Raw genomic sequence first — 21,946 nt, forward strand, 5'->3', positions numbered from 1 at the left:
AGGAAGAAGGGAGATTATTTGCATTAGGAAGCCAGGACCTCCTTCAAGGAGGAGAACCCTCACCCCCCAGCAGTATAACGTTATCCTCCTTGATTTGTAGTTAGGGAGCTCATTTTTAACACACTGAGCTCCCTCGACCGCCCTGGGGGACAGAAAGAACCAAAGGCAAGAAAGAATATCTAGGGTCTGAAGGGGAGAAAACAACAGCCACTAAACTCAAAGCCCAAACTTCCTTGAGGAAAAAAAAAAAAAAAAGACTGTGGGTGGTTTGGTGACTCAGGCTGTGACAAAGTTCCAAGGTTTTTCTGGAAACTGCAGTGTGCTTTGAATAGAAGCATTAGCATGGTGCACCAAGGCTGTTCGAGGCCATTTCTCAGCGCTGACACCTGTGTGCCGTTCAGTAGAGATGGAGACAGGACAGTGCAAGGAGGACTGGCCTGATCTGGACAGACTACCGCCCGTGGTGGAGGCAAGCCGAAGAGAAGGGACCAGGTTTCCAACACGTGTGGGTGATGTCCTCGAACTGTGCTTGCTTGCAGGCTGTTTGTGGATGGCTTCTTTCTACTTACAGAGAAAATCTATTCTTTCATTTTATAAATATTTATTGAGTTCCTATTCTAGGCTGTGGGGGATCAAACAACTAACAAGTGACAAAAAAAAAAAATCTATGGAGGAAGGCAGAAAATGTACATGAGCATATCTAAGAGGACTGGCCCTTGGGAGAGACAGAAAGATAACTGAGTTCTGCTGGGCCCGGCTGAGGCCTGTGATTATAGCTACTTGGGCTGCCGAGAAAGGAAGCTCACAAGTTCAAGGCAGGCCTAAGGTACAGAGTGAGTTTGAGGTCAACCCGGGCAATTTAGCAAGACTCTGTTACAAAGTAAAGCATAGAAAGGGGACGCGGGTATTGCTCAGTGGTAGGGCGGTGCTTTGCACCATGGTTAGTCTCCAGCACCGGGAAAAACTCAAGACTATGGTTGAGAGTGCTGGGAGAAAAGCTGTGTCTCCAGGCACCAGAGAAACAAATGGCTGGAGGGACAGGGCAGGATAAGGTTTTTCGTCCTCCTACAGGGGGTCTTAAGGTGCCGGCTTAGGCCAATGTGGCTTTTGGCTTTTTTACTATGATAGAGACCTAAGTAGAAAGAAAAACAAATGGATTCCACTGAGGATTCTTTCACCCAAAGACTGTTGTGGCTGTGGCTTTCCCTTCCTAAACCCTTCATTGGCTTCCTTGGCCCACCCAGCCCTGGTCTCTACCTTCCTTTGCTTTGACTTACTTTACTTTCCTTCCAAATTTAGTTCCCCAAGGTTTTTCTTCTCTGCTGATTTTTCCTTTATACCTTCTGCATATCTTTTCTTCTGCCTCAGATTTTTTTTCTCTTTCTTGTCTTCCCTCTCTTTCCTCTCTCTTTCTTCCCCTCCCTCCCATTTTCCCCTTCTTTCTTTCTTTCTTTCTTTCTTTCTTTCTTTCTTTCTTTCTTTCTTTCTTTCCTTCCTTCCTTCCTTCCTTTCTTCCTTCCTTCCTCTCTTCTTCTCTTCCTCTCTTTTTTTCTTTCGTTTTTATTTTTTGAAACAAGGTCTCTTATATGCCAGGCCATGGTGGCACACTACTTTAATTCCAGCACTGAGAAGGCAAAGAAGGCATATGGATATCTGAGAGTTCAAGGCCAGCCTGGTCTACAGAGTGAGTTCCAGGACAGCCAGGCCTATACAGAGAAATGGTGTCCCTAAAAACAAACAAAACCAAACCCCAAAACAACAACAGCAGCAAAAAGGGCAAGGTCTCATGTAGCCCCAGCCTAATTGTGTGTAGCCAAAGATCTACAGCTGACCATAAACTTCTGATCCTCCTGTTTCTGCCTCCTCCCACCCCCAGCCCTGTGTGTATGTGTGCTGGAGGCTTGAGGTCGAGGTCAGGAGTTTTCCTCAGTCGTTTTCCACCTTGACTATTGACAGAATGTCTCAGTGAGCATCAGGCTAGCCAAAGTGAGACAGCGAGACAGGCTAGCCAAAGGCCCCAGAGATCCTCTTTTCTTCCCCATTGCTGGGCTTACTGGAGGTAGCTTTCTATGCGGCTGCTGGGGATTGAACTTAAGCCCTTAATTTTAGGAATCCCTTGACCTTTTAAAACTTTTTGAGATAATTGCTCAGGTTGGCTTTGAACTCACTCTGTAGCCCGGGCTGTTTTGAATTTGAGGTCTTTCTTCTTAGTCTTCTGAGTAGTTGAGCCTGTGCCACTAGGTCAGAAGTAGCCTATTATGAAAGTGAGAGGTCTAATAACTCCAAAGCCCCCCCTTCCGTCTGTTTGGCTAATCTGACTCCATGACAGGCTTCATTCAACTTTGCCTAAGTAGGCCCGAGTTTCTGTTTTTCGGAACATAGAAAAATAGTTTCTGGAAAATCCAGAACTCACAGGCAGCCAATTAGTTTAAGGGTTAGCACATCAGCTTGTCCTAAGTATAATGAGTGATTCAGCAAACCTGAGGAAAAGTCCATAGCAACTCTGGCAAGTTCAGCCAATCCTAACTCCTCCCCCCCCCCTCCTGAGTTACTACTAACTCAAATGAATTAGTTACTACTTATCAAATGAAAGGTCACCTCACTCTTTCTGGAAATTATCCTAATAGCCTTTAAATGGAAACTGTGTGCTCACTTAATGGCCCCATTCTAAGGAATGGTGGTCCCTGGCTGGAGAATTTCTGCAGAATAAACGCTCTCTGCTTTTGCATACTACTTATGTCTAGGGTCTTCAGTGGTTCTTGGGCCCTAACAAAAGTACAGTTCTTCTATGCCTGACCTAGCTCTGATTAATAACATGGAGACTTCTATATTAATTAAAAGCTTCAGGCACTACAGTTGGGCAGATTCTGAGCTACGCTAACCTGACAATATGAGCCTGGCCTACTTCCCAGCCATGTGGCCCTTGGCCCATTACCTGCCATCTTGGTCTCACCCTGGCTACTCATTCTTCATCTGTGTCCTGATGACAACTCTTCTCTCTTTGGTCCCTACCTGAGACCCTCTATCTGGAACTTGGAAGTTCTGCCTTAACTCTCCAGCCTAGCTGTTGGCTCTTTATTTGACCAATTGGAGGGTGATGGAGAACAAGGTTTACTACATATCCAGACAGGAGATGCTTCATAATAATGACAATGCCAAAATCTGGACTGCAACTAGATCTCTGGGTACAGAAATCAGCATTTGAATGCACAGTGCACGTAAACATCCTCCAACATCTCTCCCTTTTAGTACAATAAAAAGCTCTTTCTCTAATATCAATAAACCATATGCAATGAATAAACTATATTCATCTTATCTGATGAAAACTGTCAGGTAAGAACTACATTCACAATGTCCAGTCCATTTGTATTTGCAGCCTTGGAGAAAGTGCTCTACTATCTGTCCTATCTTGGTGAATTCAGAGTTCTGTACTTAAGTCATTTTCTAGCATAACTTGCATTTATCAACCTAAAAATATCTTTATAGGCTGGGCAGTGGTTGACATATGCCTTTAATCTCAGAACTTGGGAGGCAGAGGCAGGCGGATCACTGTGAGTTTGATGTCAGCCTAGTCTAGAGAGTGAGACAGCCAAAGCTACGCAGAGGGACCCTGCCTCAAAAAACAAAAATAAAAAGCAAAACTCTTTTTAGACCCCAAAACATTTTCTTAAATCCTAAGCAACTTAAGTTTAATTGTGAGACTATAACTATCTAGTCTTCAACGAATCAGAGACCTGGAAAGGACAAATATTACCTGAGTAAACATGAAGCAAGCAGCTTCCAAACTATAAAAATGACACAGAGAGCTGGCTGCCTAGACAGTTACCCAAGGTTCTTTTACAACATTGGAGCATCCATTTTTCAGTCTTCTGGCCCAATATATGACAGACTTTTCTGTGAAGCAGGAATTATGAAGGACTGCCTACCTTGTCTTGGCAAAGCTTGGCAGTCGACTTCTGTGTCCTGTTTGTCCACAGCTTGGACAGCATGCTGTCTGCAGTTGAAGCAAGGGCAGTTTCTTGCCCAGTGACTAGCTTACCACATTTGAAGCAAACTATATGGAGGTTCTTCCATATCCATCAACTTCTTTGAAGTGGAATGGGGGTGCTACCAGGAGCAGATATGTCTCACTGTCACAAAATCCTTTTATTAATAAAATATCTTTAAATGCTATATTCTGTAGATCTCTGAGGTTTTTGAAGACCATCTATATCTCTATAGTATATCTGAATAAGCAAAGCTTCTTTCTAGCTATTTACTATCTGAATAACTTTGAAAACAGCTACAGGAAGCTAAATCAAATTTATTTCTGTAATTAACTAAACTAGTACCTAACAAGACCTTCAGTTTGATTGACTGATGACAGTCAGTACTGTATTTCTTGTATTGTATAACTTGTATTTCTTAATTATCCTAAACAGTTTGCAAAAGCAGCTTTCAAGGACTAGAAAGTTACATTACATTTGTAAATGAGTTCAAAGGTACAATACTTTAAACAAGCATTGAAACATAAATATACTATGTTGTTGCAAAATATAATCTTAAATTTGTATCAATATACAAAATCCATACCAATGTAAAATACTTGAGACTAGTAGTTAATGCTCTTTTGTTTAAAAGCAGATTCAATAATATATCCTTTTATCTTACTATCCCTATATCCTCCCCTTTTTTGATCCCTTCTTCCTCTTTTCCTCCTAGTACTTGATAAGAGAGAAAGAAGAATAGAGGAAAGAAAAAGAAAAAAAGATCCCTGAATCTAACCTCCTATATTTTGCTTGCAACCAATTTCCCCCTTAAACTACAACAAACTCCCATCACCCACTGAACAACTAAAAACTACCCACCCATTTTTTTGGGGGGTGGGGGGAATGGGCTGTCATTCTCTTAAAATTGCTTCCTGCTCTCTCAGGGTGATGGCATCTTTTGGAGGCACTAAGAAAATTTAAAAAATGGTCAAGTCTTAAAAAATCTAGCTGTGTGGGGCGTGGTGACACATGACTGTAATTTCAGCACTTGGGAAGGCAGAGGCAGGCAGATCTCTGTGAGTTCGAGGACAGTCTGGTCTACAAAGTGAATCCAGGACAGCCAAGGCTACACAGAGAAACCCTGTCTTGAAAACAACAACAACAACAAAAAGAAATCTAGCTGTAACATTTGTTGTCCAGTCTCTATGTTTGATAGGAAAGTGTGGGGCTTCACTGAAGTCATGGCTGGAATAGTTTGTGATGCTGGACAATCTTAGCTGGCGCTTTAAAGTTGTTCTGGATGCAGATTTTCGAAGAAACAGCTATTGAGGCAATCTGTGAGGTTGGAACACCTGGGCTATTTGTCTTATCTTTTTTGTTTGCTCTGTTAACACATAAACTCTTAAAGTTATTATGTATCTTTTGCATTAACATGTGTATGCTGTGTGCAGTGTGCACAATTCAGCTGAAGATGATTCTCTGCTGTATGTTCCAGCAGGTGAAAGGCATCAAACTTCATAGGTTTGTTTGCACTGTATAACTAAGCAGCAATATAAATCTCCATTCATGCTATATGAAAGGATGGCACGGTAAGTTCTTTATTGGCTATGTAGAGACATTTTCATGTCTCAGCCAGGCTCAGAGCTATTCCCATGGAGAGGAATCAGCTTTCATGTGTACTGCTTTTTTTTCCCACTAAACTTTTTTAAATTACATTTTTATTTTTATATTAATTACAGTTTATTCACTTTGTATCCCAGCTGTATCCCCCTCCCTCATTCCCTACCAATCTCACCCTCCCTCATCTCCTCTCATGCCCCTCTCCAAGTCCACTGATAGGGGAGGTCCTCCTCCCCTTCTATCTGACACTAGCTTATCAGGTCTTATCAGTACCGGCTGCCTTGTCCTCCTCTGTGGCCTGGCAAGGCTGCCCCCTCTTCAGGGGGTGGGGGTAATCAAAGAGCCTGCCACTGAGTTCATGTCAGAGACAGTCCCTGTTCCACTACTAGGGAACCCGCTTGGATACTGAGCTGCCATGGGCCACATCTGAGCAGGGGTTCTAGGTTATATCCATGCATGGTTCTTGGGTGGAGTATCAGTCTCAGAAAAGACCCCCGTGCCCAGATTTTTTGGTTCTGTTGCTCTCCTTGTGGAGTTCCTGTTCTCTCCAGGTCTTACTATCTCCCCCTTCTTTCATAGGTGTCTCTGCACTGTGCCCAAAGTTTGGTTATTGTAGTGCTTGATTATACAAAAAACAAGTAGGACATTCCCCCTATCCCTCAAGTTTCTGTGTGTAGCCCTGACTGTCCTGGAACTTGCTCTGTAGACCAGGCTGGTCTCAAATTCACAAAGATCCACCTGCCTCTGCCTTCCAAGTGCTGGGATTAAAAGGCATGCACCACCACACTGGCCTAGAAAAAGTTTTCTTTAAGCTTCTATTATTAACATGTTGCCTTTTATAAAATGGTATATAGTTCTGATTTTCTAACTGAAACATGTGGGCTTTGAACTACTTCATATTTTCTTACTTATAACCCGCCAATCCTGATTTTTTTTTGACATCTATATAAAAGGTAGGAGCTTTAGAAATTGGTATTTCTCTCAGTATATGAGGAAGAATTAATTAGCTCTTTTTATAAACTAAAGTCACTTGCTTTTGGGGTATTTGTTGTTAATTTCTCCCCCAAGATTACTCCAAGCTCTTTGCCAATCCTCATTGATTAACCATAATAATGTAATATCAACATTAGTATACGGCACTACAATCTCTGCTGGGTCTGTTCCTGCTAATTCTTATTCTCCCTTTCACAATCAAATCACAAACCTTTTCTATATAGGCTTTTAATTTTTCACTTTGTTTGTGTGCTAACAATATCCATTCTAAGATATTCTTTCTGCATAAGAATTCCGGTGGGAGAATGAGTAGAAGGCAAAATAGCTAAAATATAATCCAGCTTTGGATCCAAGCAGTCCACATTTATAGCCTGTAATTTCTTTTCTTCCAGAGCCAATTCTCTCTCAGCCTCAGCTGATAATTTCCTTGGACTAGTTAAGTCCTTATCACCTTGTGAGGTTTGGAATAAATTACTTAGCTCTTGAGTAATTAATCCAATTGTGGATTGTAGCCAGTTAATATCTCCTGCAAATTTTGAAAATCGTTGACAGTTTGTAATTGATCTCCTACTTTGTACTTTCTGTGGTCAAATTATCTGTAACTCTATCTTATATCCTAGATAATTGATAACATCTCCCCTTTGTATTTTTTTCAGGAGCAATTTGTAATCCCTATCAGGTGCAAAATTCTCTTTACTTGATCATTTTTTCTAAGGTATCTCTGTCTGAATCAGCCAGCAAGATATTATCTATATAATGGTAAATTATAGACTGAGGAAACCGCTTACCAATTCTTTCATTCATTCATTCATTCATTCATTCATTCATTCTTTCTTTCTTTTCTTTTCTTTTTTTTTCTGAGACAGGGTTTCTTTGTGTAGCCTTGGCTGTCCTGTGCTTGCTTTGTAGACCAGGCTGGCTTTGAACTCACAGAGATCTGTCTGCCTCTGCATGCTGAGTGCTGGGATTAGCTCCATGCCCGGCTATGACTTTTTCTAACTGTTGTTGTACTTATGAGGACTATTTAACATTCTGTGTGGCAAGACTCTCCATTGGTCTTAGTTGGCATGGTAAAAGCAAATCTTTATTTTGTTCTTGTAAAGGTAGAGTAAAAAAGCAGTCTTTTAAATCAATTACTTTCAAAGACTTTGGTACTAAACAAGGCAATAAGATTCCAGGCTTTAAAGAGCCCATTGGCTGAATTATTTTATTGATTGCTCTCAGAACTGTTAATAGCCTTTATTTTCCAGATTTCTTTTTAAAGGCAAATACAGGAGAATTTCAAGGGTTGCTGGACTCCTCTGTATGTTGAACCTCCAGCTGTTCTTGAGCTAGCCTGTCATTTTTCTTTTGTTATTGGCCATTGTTCTGTCCAAACAGCCCTGCCAGTCAAACACCTTAATGGTAGGGCTGTAAGTTCTGTCAGCAGTGGGTCCCTCACAGAAATTTGAAGAGGCAATCCCTGCTGTGTCCTGTTTGTTGGCCACCTGGACAGTCTGTGACTGTTCTTGATAACATGTTTCAATATGTTCACAGGACCATCTATTTTACCGCTTGTCTCTGAAGTTGGAGGAAAACTAATCCATGCTCCTGTTGTTGCAATAGATCTCCTCCCCATAAATTCATGGCTACATCAGCCACACATGGCTTTAATTTTTCTATTTGACCTTCTGGTTCTATACATTGAAGCCATTTCACACTTGGTTTGACCTGGGATATAGTTCCAGCTCCTTGAAATTGAGTACCTGCTTTTCTGAAGAGGCCAATCTGGAGGTCAAGATTTTGGTGAAATTGTTATATCTGCTCCTGTGTCTACCATATTGAAGAACTTCAATATTATTTATAGATACCTTTAGTTTTGGCCTCTGGTCATTTATAGAAGTTTACCAAAATACTTATTTGGTCTCTTCTGGGCTTTTTGTTTTATCTGCAGGAAGCTGCTCTGACTTTGATATCTGGGTTATTAATGTCTATCTTCAGAGCAGTGTTGTTTAATTGTTCTGCTGATGAGTGTCTCCATTTTTTACCTGAGACGGCTGGTTTTGATATTGGGGATTGTGAGGGGCCCCCTCGGGTATTCCTGACAAGGGGTTACCCTGTTTATTTCTTGTTGATTTGCATTCATTAGTCCAACACCGGCCTTTGACACATTTCCAAATACCAGAAGGCTCAAGCCTTCTTTTGAAATTCTCTTGTTTCTGCCTGTAATTCCCTTTGAGATGACCTTGCTTACCACAATTAAGTCATTTGACAGTTTGGATTTTCTCAAAACCTTTAGAGATCACTTCTATTAAAGCTACAGCATATGAATGAGATCCAATATCAGTCATATTTCTAATCCATTCATCTATTGGTGCTGATTTGCCTTGAGAGGCCTTTTTTGCATTTAGCATTAGTATTTTCAAGAGCCAAAGATTTGATCAGTGCTTTCCTAGCTTCTGGATCTGATACCTTTTTATTTAGAGCTGAAGTCAATCTTTGTAAAAAGTCAGTGAATGTTTCTTTTGGACCTTGTATAATCTGAGTTAATGGTTCAGACCTTTTTCCTGTTTCTTCAACCTTGTCTTGTGCACTTAAAGCTGCCTTATGACATAATGCCAAGGTGGCCTCCTCATATTCAACTTGCAGCTGTACCTCAGCAAAATGACCTTCACGTAGCACCTGATCTTAGGAAATATTGATGCCTCTGGCCCTATTTCTATGTTCTATCTTAGCTTCTTTCTCCCCACCCCTCATGATTGCCATTGTAACTGGGAACCAGGTTCTAATATTGCTTTTGTCATATCTTTCTAGTCTTGGGGAATTGTTCTATTTTGAATCACCCAAGAATTTAATATCTGCTTCACAAACAGTGAATGCTTACCATGTGAAGTGACACTTTCTTTACATTTTCTGAAATTTAGCACATCTATGGGATGCCATCCAAATTCTTCATAACCTTGGGGGTGTCTAATATCTGTTGGTGTTTGTCTTACAGTAACTGGATAAACTAATGATTTTCTAACAACCTTTTAGATGTTAAAAGCTACGGGCACAATAGCTGGGCGGAGAGTTAAGATGGGACTTTCAATTTCAGATAGAGGTCTCAGGTGGAGACCAGAGAAAGAAGAGTCACCATCAGGACACGGAGGAAGACGGAACAGCTAGGGCGAGACTAAAATGGCAGGTCATGCGGTGGGGAAGTAGGCCAGGCCAATATTGTTGGGTTAGAATAGCTCAGAATCTGTCCAACTACCGTGCCTGAAGCTTTTAATAACTATAAAGGTCTCCATGTCATTATTCAGAGCTAGGGAGGGCATGGAAAAACCATACTTTTATAGCCTATATTTAAAAATAATTTGGAACCATCAGAGGGTAATTTGTCTTTTCTCACTTCACTATTTTTTTGAGACTAGGAAGTTAGTCTGTATTGAGATGGCTTGGAACTCATTATGTAGCCCAGTCTGGTCTTGGACTCTGGAAGATCCTCCTGCTCCTGAGTACTAGGACTACAGGATCAAGGTCCCACACACTGTTTAGAACCATCATTTAAAAAAAATTATTTTTTTCTGAACTTAACAAAGAATGGCCACTTCAGGGTTTTGAGAGGTTATCTGTATGCCCCAGTTCAGAATGGATTTGAGAAGAAATGAATGGGATGAGGTTAAGAGGCAATAGGTTTACTGAGGAAGAGGGCTTGCATTGTTTATTTAGCAAGCTTTACTGGGAAGTTTTAATTTGAGTACTGCATTTAGACACTGGCAACGCAATGGTTAAAGAAAGGTGACAGAATCCTTCCTGGAATTCACAGGAAGGGGGTGGGGTGAACTAGTTCAGCAGAAAGGGGGAAAAGCCCTTACTTCCACCTCTTCATAAATGTAGCAACCTACAAAAAAAGGGGGAAAGTCTTCTACTAGGAGGTTGGAAATGCTTGCAAAAGTTCTGAAAAATTAGTTCTAATGGAGTATTTTCTCTGAGAGATTTCTCTATGAGTGTAGCTTTCTTTTTTAGTAGTGATTTTTATTGTTTGGTTTTTAGATTGTTGCCTTAAAAGAACTCCAAAGTCAATGGTAATGAAAAAAGAACGGCTCTGATGTCCTCTTTTTGTATGTAGACGACAACCCTGAACCGCAGATTCTCTTGCTTCCATCTCCCCAGTGCTGGGATTACAGGCATGCATCCCATCCATGCCCATTTCATGCATATGCCTTCTCTAAAAACCGGTCATTGTTTTCTGCTTTGCCCTTTCACTGAGTATCTTTACTTGGAAAAAGTGTAGCCTCGAGGCATGCTAACTCCTCTCTTTTTAAAGACATTCTACACAACCCTCTTCTCCCAGTTTGAAAGGCAGTAGGTTTAAGGGAGTAGTATGTACGCAGGGAGTTGACAGTCCCTTTACTTTGTCCCGGGTGCTGCAAGAGAAAATGTGGAGAAATACATCAGCAAACTCAACCCTCCTAGTAAAGATAGGTAGAAAGCAAAGAACACTTCCATTATAGAGACCAAGATGCTTGGGTTGCTGAACCGTTAAACATTTGTTCAGAACAAAAGGACCCAGACCAAACAGGTGGTGAAAATAGGTTTCCAGAATGACCGGTTGCTTCGAAGGTTAGTTGCTTCCTGGGGAGATAGATGGAGAGAGGGGGTGGAGACTAAGGCTTTGCTCTATAACCTTGCTCACGTCATCGAAACTTGTCTAAACCCTTGTCTTGGCATAAGAGTTTGGACTATGCATCAGTAAGATTCTTTCATCTCAAATTCCATGGTTCTATGGTTACGTGGGTGGAAATGGACCATTCTGTCGATTTCCCAGTTTCCAGGAGCCAAGAAACTAGCTTGGGTGTGTAACTAACTCGACGGAGAATTATCAGCGTAGAGGTGGGCAGCTTCCCTCTGACTGTGGTGGTGCACTTGGAAAACTTCCAAGAGAATCCTTCCCTTCTTGACACTGTGTGACAAGTCTCCTGCTGTTTTGGAACGGGGTGGGGGGCGCGACTGGGTCCCATTTTAGACTGAGACTATTCATTTGGCTAAACATTCTCTTTGTTTTCAGACTCCTAAGATGCTAAGAAACAGGCTGTAAAGGGGGTGGCAAGGAGGATTAGGATGGGGCGACCTGGAAAGGCCTGTAAAACCCTGCTTCCGCATCTGAACCCCTTCTTTGGGTGTTTAGGACCGTCCTTTAACGGTGTGTTTTTGGCAGAGCGGGCCCCGGAGTCGGGCTCAGAACCGCGGAGGAGCGCTGACGGAAGCCGTTCCTGCCGGAGGGATGGCGTGAGAGCTCGGGCTGGGATCCGCGCGGGCCGCCTGGCGGGCTGCGAGCGTCAAGGGCGCGGCTGCGGGCGGACCCCGGGGAGGGGCTTCGCCGAGGCGCCCGGGCCCTAGCCGAGCGGGGCCGCTCGGGCTCGGCGCGCAGAGCGGCCGGGCGGGCGGTGGCGCTGCGGAGGCGGCGGCCGAGGCCGGCGGGCGCGGAGGAGGGGCCCGAGAGCGGGGCGGCCCGCGGCAGCTGCCCCGGTGACGACTGCCGGCTGCGCGGCGCCCTGAAGAGTCCGAGCCGCAGGCCCCCCCGCCGGCGTCGCGGCCTCGCGAGCGGCAGCCCTCCCCGTCCTCGTCTCGACCCCGGGGCTGGCGGGGAGATGGGCCCTCACCGCCGCGGGCCCTGCATCCCGCGCTGCCCGTAGGCCCCGGTGGCCCGCCGGCTTGTCACTGCCCCTCTCCCCAAGTCGAGCCATCCCCACCCCAGGTCCCCGGGAAAGAAGATGAGGGAGACGGGCCCGGCGATCGGCAGCCAGAGAAGCAGCAGCAGCAGCAGCAGCAGCAGAGGTCGGGGGAGGGTGTTTCGCCGTTTCCTCTCAGCCGCCAGGACAAGATGGCAGCGGCCGCCGAGAGGGGCTGAGCCCCGGCTGGGTGGCGCCGCCTGCTGAAGCGCTTGGCTCCGGGTCCCCCGCACGGCCCCCGCGACCCACCCCGGACATGCTCAGGGCTGCGGCCGCCCGAAGCGGGGAGAGCGCGGGCCTCTAGGAAGGTAAGGGAGCCGGGGCGAGGGCGGGGAGCTCGGCGGCGTCGCGGGGCCTCGGGACCGGGGAGGGGGGGAACCCTCGGAGCGCCGCTGCTCCCGTTTCCGCCCGGTGGCCGAGTGGCGGCCCGCCCGGGCGGTTCCCGGAGGCGGGCGCCGCGCCAGGCCCGAGGCGGCCGGACGCGGGGACCGCGCGTGCTTTGAGCGCGCGCTTGGCGCAGCCTCCGGGAAGCCGCCCTGGCCGCGCCGGGCGGTCCGGGCCTTCGCCCAAGCCAAGGTTGCGCAACGGCTCTTCCCAGCAACCGAAGTTTTGTTTGGTCCCGCGGGGGACCCCCCGCTTTCGGCTCGGCGGCTCCGGGCCGTCTCTACGGAGACCTCGTTCCTTTCATTGATGGGAGCGGACGCCAACGTGCACGCAGGGCGCCGGAGCGCCCGGCCCCGCGGCTGCGCCCCGGAGGCTTTGGTGGCCCTGTCGCCGGCGTCGCGGGGCGGCGGGTTTGGAGGGTGTCAACCCCGGGGACGTGCGTGCGTGTGATTGTTGGGGAGGAGAAATGTGATCCGCGGCTCCGCGTCCCCAGCGGCGGCGGGAGGAAGGCGTGGCGGCCGCGCGGCGGGGCTGTTGCCGGCTTCTCTCGTTACGGTGGCGGCGGCGGCCCTCTTCCCTTCGCGCCCGGGGGGGAGATCAGCGGAAAGGACTCGGGACCAGAATGTCTGTTTTCCTGCCTGGGGGGAGACGGCTCTTGTAAAATGGTATGTGGATCTTGGGGGGGGAAGCCTGTCGTTGCCCGGTCTTCCCTGTGCTTGGGGGATTGCGCCGAAGGGTGTGTGCGTAAATTACCTTGGACCTGTTACAGAGCAGTCACAACATGTTCGGTCCTTGAGCCGTGTTTTCACAACCTCTGGCTGGCCTGCTGGGGAATTTATTTTTCCACCTGTCAGTTCGCTGCTTATAAGGAGCTTCTATTAGCAGCAACAGCAGCGGGTCTTTTTTTTTTTTTTTTCCTTTCAGGTTTCAGATTATGGCCCAGTTTACAGGAAAAACTCCTGGTTTTACTGGCAACTTTGTTTTTTTGGTGTCTCTATGGTACAGGGCTGGAAAAGTTAGCTGGAAAACCAGTCTTCGTTTCTATGTACCTCTGAGTTGTTTGGAGATCTGCTGGTTTTTTTTATTTTTTTTTTATTTTTCTGTTTTCTGTTTTAGGTTTCTTCTGTAAACTGCAGCCTCTGAAGTGGAGGTACTTCAAACAATTTCACTTAATTTCAGGATTTTAATTGGTGCTTGAAAAATTTTAAAGAGTTTTTTTTTTTTTTCCTTTCTGATCAGATTATGAAAAAATTTCTAGGGCTTTTTTTCGTTATTATTGTTCACCAAGAGAAATATTTTAATGCTTATCCACATTTACTATTTCAGAAACTGGACAAGTCTCACCATATGTTTGATAAGTCTAGATTCTGCTTAGGTTTGCAAGTGCAGTGCTAATTTTATACAATGAGCAACGATAAGGTTTAGACAGGTCATGATTAAGCTTAGCATTGTAAGTAAACAAAATATGACTGACCTTTAAAAATTGTTTTGCTGTATTGATTCTTCTGTTTTCATGACACTTAACAGTAATTGAGATTTAATCAGACAGCCCCAATTTTTTATTTTTAAATCAACAAGATATTTCTTGGTTATATTTATGGCTGCACTTGTAAAGTGTAGAGAGCTCTCATTTGTGAAATTTAGTGCTTAACCTGTGTCAATTTATTTTTCTTGAATTATTTTGATTATTTTTAATTTGTTATGGTAGAAAGATAAATGTCTGATTTTTCAGTTTTTCGACATTTCATTGTATTTTTGGGAGAATTTATTTCATAGGTTTTCCTTTCCACCCTAGAGAATGTATTTGCAATGAGAAAAAGTATTTTGGAGGATAGATTAAAAAAAAATAACACCAGTGTTTTAAACAGGTAAGATGAGCTTGAAATCTAGAACAGACCTGGCTATTAAATGTTTTAAGTTTATATTTGGACATTGCTGACTGCAGTAGCTAAACATACATATTAGGCAAACAGATCATAACATGGTGAGGCAGTCTGAGCATTTTGTCATAATGCCTTTTCCATTGAACTAGTCATTATCTTTTTTATAAACCAGCCATTGGCTTCTGGGCATGGGGTTTTTAAGAGTCTCATTAAAGTAGATGGTTTCTATGAGATAATTCTTGTAAACGTGGCTAAGAAGAAGCTGAAGATTATACTCTGTTAATTTTTTGGATGATCTGTCATAGGATACCATAGAGTAGGGTTGCAAATTACAGAGGTCGTTTGCTGTAGCAAGTATAGCATTGGACACATAGATGCTTGTTTAATGTCAGTGCTGAGTGCTTGCTTTCCTGCAACTTCAAAGAGCAATAGCTGTCAAATAGCCTTCCTGATTGAATTTTTGTTTTTAAATATTTGCTGCATGAATGCTAAAGGCACATGGAAAGGAGGAAGGAGAAAAATGTCAACTTCACAAAGTGGAACTGTTAATCAAATGTAATTCATGCAGATCCATTTAAATGGAATAATTATTCGCATCTATTTGCGGTGACTTACTCTCCATTACCTTTTGAAGTTAACTTTTTTTTTTTTGGGTGGGGGAGTTAGTTCCTAGTATAGTTCTCATTGCAACAGTTCATCCAATATGGCAGGGTAGAAGAGACTTGTCCTATTGTTGGCTGATTCAGAGGCAGAGAAACATTGTCTCCATTGCAGTTTCACCAGAGTTCGGAGAAGAGAAGTCAGGACAATGTTTTAAGGGTATTCCAAGAACTTGGAATTTCTCTATTTTCCACAAGTTGTTACTTGTCCCTGGTAGTTATTAGAGCACACAGGCTAATTTTGATACATGATTATATTGTTGCTGCCAAAGTAAACATTCCCCGTGTAAAATTTGTGGGTTGCAGCTGGCCTGATTTCTTAATGTCCAGAGTTCAGGCTTAGTGTTAAATGTTTAGGTTGGAAGCTTCTTCTGAAGAGGGACTCCAAAAGCTTTGTTAGAAGGAATTTTATAGGTGTTTGTTTAGAAGTACCACCCCTCCTCCACTCTAACTAGGATGTAGTAGTATTTTTCTGTGGGGAAAAAAGAACTTCCTCAGAACACTTGTCAGGAACAACATTTGCATATGATGTAAATATACGATGAAAGGAATTATCCTAAATATAGTAAGTGGCTCTGGATCCATCTGCTTAAAAGTTATAACCTTCCCTAGTACCTTTAAAAGGTTATATAACCTGAAGAAGAAGAATATGTATCTGGAGCAGAAGTTTTGAGTCAGGGTATTTTTTTTAATTTATCTTAATTCTTTTTGGTTTTTCTAGACAGGTTTTGTGTGTGTGTGTGTGTGTGTGTGTGTGTGTGTGTGTGTGTGTGTTGTCCTAGTTGTTCTAGAACTGGCTCTGTAGACCAGGTTAGCTTCAAACTCTGCCTCTGGAGTGCTGCGATTAAAGGGTGTGCTACCACTTCTCCATTTATTTATTTAATTTTTTAACAGATACTGTGTGGCCAATTTAAGGAAGCAGTTAATTTATTTTGGTTGGTTTGGTCTAATTAAGAGTGGTTTGGAAAAAGCAACATTAGAGGGCTTTTACTCTGCAGCTCTGTTGTAGTTCTTTTGGGTGTTAGTCATTCTCTAAATCGCAGGTAGACTGGACTCGGTAAGGAAGTGCATATTTACACCCAAACACCACCAACATAACAACACAAACACAAGATAATATAAAAGTTCATCACTTCCGGAGTTACAGGTGCTGTGGGCCCTTTAAAAAGTCTCAGATTTCTCTGAAATCAGGAGGGCAAAGAACATCCGGTTTATTTTAATACTGGTAATAAATTCGAGTCTGACATACAGGACTTCTGTTTTGTTTTAAAAGATCCTTAAAAAGTAAAGTCAGGGGACATATCAGACTCTATAGATTTTGTGTTTTTAGACTGAATTGAAAGGCAGGTTTCTGATGCCTGTCTCACTCACAGTATACTTTCCAAGGCACACAGACATGCATTTATTTATATCTATGTGCTGGGAGTGAGCCCAAGACCTTACATGTTGAGCATGTTCTCTAGAACTGAGTTGTACCCTTAGCTTAATTATTATCTGTTTTTGTTTGTTTAAATTTTACTATTTTGTTTTATGTGTATGAGTGTATTGTCTGCATATTTATCTGCACCACTTGTGTGCCTGGTATTCACAGAGGCCAGGATATGGCATCGAATCCTCTGGAACTAGAGTTACAGGTGGTTGTGAGCCACACTATGTGGTTGCTAGGAGTTGCGCCTGGGTCCTCTGGAAGAGCATCCAGTGCTTTAATTGCTGAACCATCTCTTCAACCTACCTCCCATTTTTGTATTCAGCTGGGCCTTGCTGTGTAGCTCAGGTGGTCCTTGAACTCTCTAATCCTCTGGCTTCTGTCTCCTCAGTGCCGGGATTACCAGTGCTAGCATGCTTGACCTTTTTCACATTTGACCTCTTTTCAGAATCAATCCAATCAATTTCTTCCTCTACCACCTATCTCCTAGGTCTTTGAGACAGATTTCTGTAGTCCTCTGCTCCTTCTATTTCCATCTCAGCACTATGCCCAGCTTAAGCATCTCTCTCTCTGTCTCTTCTGAGACAAGCTCTCACCATGTAGCACTGGCTAGCCTGGAGCTCACTAAATAGACCAGGCTAGCCTCAAACTCAGAGAGACCCGTCTGCCTCTGCCTCCATTGGACTAAGCATCTCCTTTTTTTAAGTGGCTAGATTTTCACAGTCATTGACTTTGCATTTTCTTTACTCCTATCCTTAAAAAAATTGTTGTATGTGTTTGTGCACATGCTTGTATGCGCACATACATATCTATATGTGTATGGGCGTGTTTCCTATAGCATATGTATGGCAGCCAGGGGCCAATTTTAAGAGGTTGTTCTCTTGTGGTTACAAGATCCTATGATCAAGTTCAGGTCATCAAGCTCCCTTCCTCTACCCTTTAAGAAGCAAAACCAAAAGGATTATGCTGTTTTATTAAAAAAGAGGATTTAGTATAGGGAAGAATAATAAAAGGAAGTATATTACTCATTTGACCTGTAACTTTTTTTTGGGGGGGGGCAAAGATTTAAGGTGTCAAAGCCTTTTTTAAAAAATTATTTTTGGCCATATGTAGTGGTCTACACCTTTAATTCCAGCATTTGGGAGGTGGAGGCAGGTGGTTGTCTCTGAGCTCAAGGCCAAATTGGTCTATTTAGTGAGTTTAAGGCAGCCAGAGAGCTATATAGAGACTGTCTGGAAAAAATGTTTAATTTTGTTTTATGTATATGAATCTTTTGCCTGCATGCATGGGTGCCTGCAGAGTCCAGAAGATGGTGTTGGATCCCCCTGAACTGGAGTTAAAGTTTGTGAGTTGCCATGTGTGTAGTGGAAAGCCATCTGTAGCTGTCTTTTTTAAAACTCTATTTGGAGTGTTTAGGCCTCTACTTCCCTTCCATCAACTCCCGACCTTAAGTAGGAGAGAGAAAAGGTTAGTGGGGAGAGGGGGTCCAGACCCCTTTACTTCTTCCTGCTATTTAGGGCCAGGGGGTTGTTTTAGAGCTCTGTACCGATCTCTGTCAACTGTAGAGACAGCTAGCAGTCTTCTTCATGCTGTTGGGCCCTGAAGCGTTTCTCTCCATTTATCTGCTCCAAACTGTCATGCTGTCTTTTGGGTTTCTCCAAACTGCTCCATGCCACATGTTAACACTGAATGCCACCCCAAACACCAGATAGATATGACCACACACATGTCTCTTTTCTTTCTTGTCATATACTCTCAGAGTCTTAGACCATGCCCCTGTTGGTGCCGCAAGTAGAAGGCTGTTACTAGCTGGCAAAAGCCATGCTCTGTACAAGACAATTAACAGATGTGGACGAACTATAGCCCAACTAAAATCCCACACTTGGGATTAAAACAGAAACATTTACGTGACATAACTGAGTTTATAAAGAAACCAAAACTTCCACTCCACATGTGGGTGCTGGTAACCAAACCCAGGTCTTCTGTAAGAATGGCAAGTACTCTTAAGTGCTGAGCTGTCTCTCCAGCCCCAAAGACTGATTCTTTAGTGGAACTCTTGAAAATAAAGGATTGCTATGTTTAGTCACGTGTATTTCCCCTCATCTCAGTAACTTTATGTGGAGAAAATTTTCTAGCTGAAAAATTTGTTTACATATGATGAGTATTACATTAATCAGATTAAGCGGGGAAGTAGCTTGGTTGGTGAAGTAGTACTGCTTAGCTTTCATGAAGCCCTGGCTTGATCCCCAATAGCAAATAAAACCTGAACATAGTGGTCCATGCTGGTAATTCCAGCAGCACTCAGGAGACAGGGGCCAGAGGATCAGAAGTTCCACATCAGCCTCAGGTACGTGTTGAATTCAAAGCCAGCCTGGGCTACAGGGGGAAAAAAAGTGACACTTGTAGGCTGTGGCATTCAACCTTCACATAATTTATTTATTTATCTATTTATCTATTTATTTATTTATTTATTTATTTATTTATTTATTTATTTATTTATTTATTTTTGTTTGTTTATATATATATATATTTTAGACAGGGTTTCTCTGTGTAGCCCTGGCTGGCCTGGAACTCACTCTGTGAACTAGGCTGGTCTTGTACTCACAGAGATCTGCCTGCCTCTGTCTACCGAGTGTTGGGATTAAAGGCTCGTGCCACCACCACCACCTGGCTACTTTTATTATTTTTATGTAGTTTATTACAAGTTATATTTGATTACATATGGATTGCCAAGAAAATTATATGAAGGTTTGATAGAAAATACAAAACTTATCTATATTAAAAATGCTTATAACTTTTCTCTTCTTTTCTTTCTTTTGGATAGGATATAGCTAGTTCAGGCTAACCTAAAATTTACTGTATAACTGATACTTGTTTTGAATTCACAGTGATTCTTTTGCCCCAGCTCTTAAGTACTGATATTACAGGTATGGGTTACCATACCTGGTTAACTTCAAATTCTTTAATTCATTCGTATTTTGTTGGATTTGTTCATAAAGTTTTTTTTTTAAAAAAAATAGTGTTTTTATAAACAAAATAGTGAACTTTGAAACACATGCAGGAAATTACTTACTAACAAAAAGTTTTCCACATTAGACACAACGCTATGGCTGGGCAGTTGTGGCTCCCACCTTTTTTTTTAATTTATTTTTTAATTCATTACAATTTATTCATTGTATATCCCTGCTGTAGCCCCTCCTTTGTCCCCTCCCAATTCTACCCTCCCTCCCTCAGCTCCTCCTATGCCCCTCCCTAACTCCACTGATAGGGGAGGTCCTCCTCCCCTTCCCTCTGACTCTAGCCTATCAGGTCTCATCAGGACAGGCTGCCTTCTCCTCCTCTGTGGCCTGGCAAGGCTGCTCCCCCTTTGGGGGGAGGTGATTAAAGAGCCATCTGTTGAGTTCATGTCAGAGACAGCCCCTGTTCTTCTTATTAGGGTACACCCTTGGACACTGAGCTGTCATGGGCTACATCTGAGCAGGGGTTCTAGGTTATATCCATGCATGGTCCTTGGTTAAAGTATCAGTTTCAGAAAAGACCCCTGTCCCCAGATTTTTTGGTTCTGTTGCTCTCCTTGTGGAGCTTCTGTCCCCTTTAGGTCTTTCTATCTCCCCAATCTTTCCTAAGATTCCTTGCACTCTGCCCAAAGTTTGGCTATGAGTCTCAGCATCTGCTTTAATGCCCTGCAGGTTAGAGCCTTTCAGAGGCCCTCTGTGGTAGGCTCCTGTCCTGTTCCCTGTTTTCTCTTCTGATGTCTATCCTGTTTGTCTTTCTGAATGAGTATTGGTGGCTCCACCTTTAATCCCAGCACTTGGGAGGCAGAGGCAGGTGGATCTCTTTGAGTTTGAGGCCAGCCTGATCTATAGAGTGAGTTCTAGGACAGCCAGAACTATACAGAGAAATTCTGTCTTGGAATCCCACCTCCCCCCAACTCCAAACAAAACAAAACAACTCTATGAAGGCCTGAAATATTTTTGTATGCTTCCATTATGTATTGTTAATAAGACAGACTCTCAAAGTTTGATAAACTATGGGGCTTAAGATAAATAATGCTACAGTTTTAAGTAGTTAGGTAGCGTTGATAACGTTAAAAGTTGGATTTGGCTTTCAAGAGGCATTTCCAGAGTATAATTTAAAACAAGTATGAGAGCTTTAAATATATAATTAATTGAGGTTAAATAGGCATAATGACAAAATTGCAATGAAGACGACAGGTTATGCTATGATTCTGTGGCGGTGTGCTCATTGTTGCTTCTTTTATATCATAGGCTGGCTTGCACTAACTTACTTACCTCACTCTCTCTTTCTTTCTTTCTTTCTTGACAGGCTTTCTCTTTGTAGCCCTTGCTATTCTGGAACTTCTTATGTAGGTCAGCCTAGTGTAAAACTCACAAAGATCCACTTGCCTCTGCCTACTGAAGGCTGGAATTAAAGATGTTTGTTCTTATGAGCTTGGCTTCATTCAAATATCTGTATCTGTCTATGTATGTATGCATCTATCTATTTATCTACACAAATATATATATATACACATACATAAATATATATGCATCAAATATATATATACACATACACACATATGTATAGATATGTATATATATACATACATGTAGTGTTTTTGAGATTGTGTTTCGGTACATGGCCCTGGCTGTCCTGAAACTTACTGTGTAGACCAGGTTGACCTCCAACACAGAGATCCACTTGCCTCTGCCTTCAGAGTGTTGGGATTAAAGGCATGTACTGTGCCCAGCTTTGTTAATAGTCTTTTTTGAGAATTTCTTTTTTTTTTTTTTTTTTTTTTGAGATCGTGTTTCACTTTTTGATTCTGGCTGATCTGGAGGACCTTACTGTTTAGATCAGGTTGGCTTAGAACTCTTGTTCCCAACTGCCTCTCCAGTGCTGCTGTTATAGGTGTTACTAGTATATCTCTGCATACCATGTGTTGTGATGATGTTTATCTCCTGTGCTTCCTTTAAGTCCTCCAGATCCACCCCTAATTTCCTGCTCCTGCCAGCTTCATGCCTTTGTTGTTGTTGTTTTTTTAAAAAACCCAAGTCTAATTTGTGCTGCCTATGTACTCTGAGTGTGGGCCATTATATTCTTAAAACAAAATAAAAGAAAGGATATTTTTGTGCCAATTCTAGTCATTTTTGGTAGAGATAAGTATTTTTATACTATATTAATTGTAAATATAAAATTAGATAGTAATTATTCTAAGTCCCAAAATAATTAGATTTCTAATCTCTTTAATGTGCTTTAATTGGTTCTTTTTCTTTTCTTTTCTTTCTTTCTTTCTTTCTTTCTTTCTTTCTTTCTT

At 42.8% G+C, this 21,946-nt stretch overlaps 1 protein-coding gene across 5 annotated transcripts in view; it reads left to right on the plus strand.

The window, feature by feature from the left end:
• The first annotated feature begins 12,045 nt into the window (after window positions 1–12,045).
• The window catches only part of Hipk3 (homeodomain interacting protein kinase 3), a 77,485-nt gene continuing 67,584 nt past the window's right edge, over window positions 12,046–21,946 (plus strand). For 4 of the 5 annotated variants that reach the window (XM_055599514.1, XM_055599538.1, XM_055599532.1 and 1 more), the window contains exon 1: window positions 12,046–12,585. The gene's annotated coding sequence lies outside the window, so the exon portion shown is untranslated. Of the gene's footprint in view, window positions 12,586–12,841; window positions 13,327–21,946 lie in introns of those variants that run through there. The other variant, XM_055599523.1, reaches the window with a different exon arrangement.

The sequence above is a fragment of the Psammomys obesus genome, unplaced genomic scaffold (assembly GCF_907164565.1).
Source record: "Psammomys obesus unplaced genomic scaffold, mPsaObe1.curated_primary_1811, whole genome shotgun sequence".
Lineage (NCBI taxonomy): Eukaryota > Metazoa > Chordata > Mammalia > Rodentia > Muridae > Psammomys > Psammomys obesus.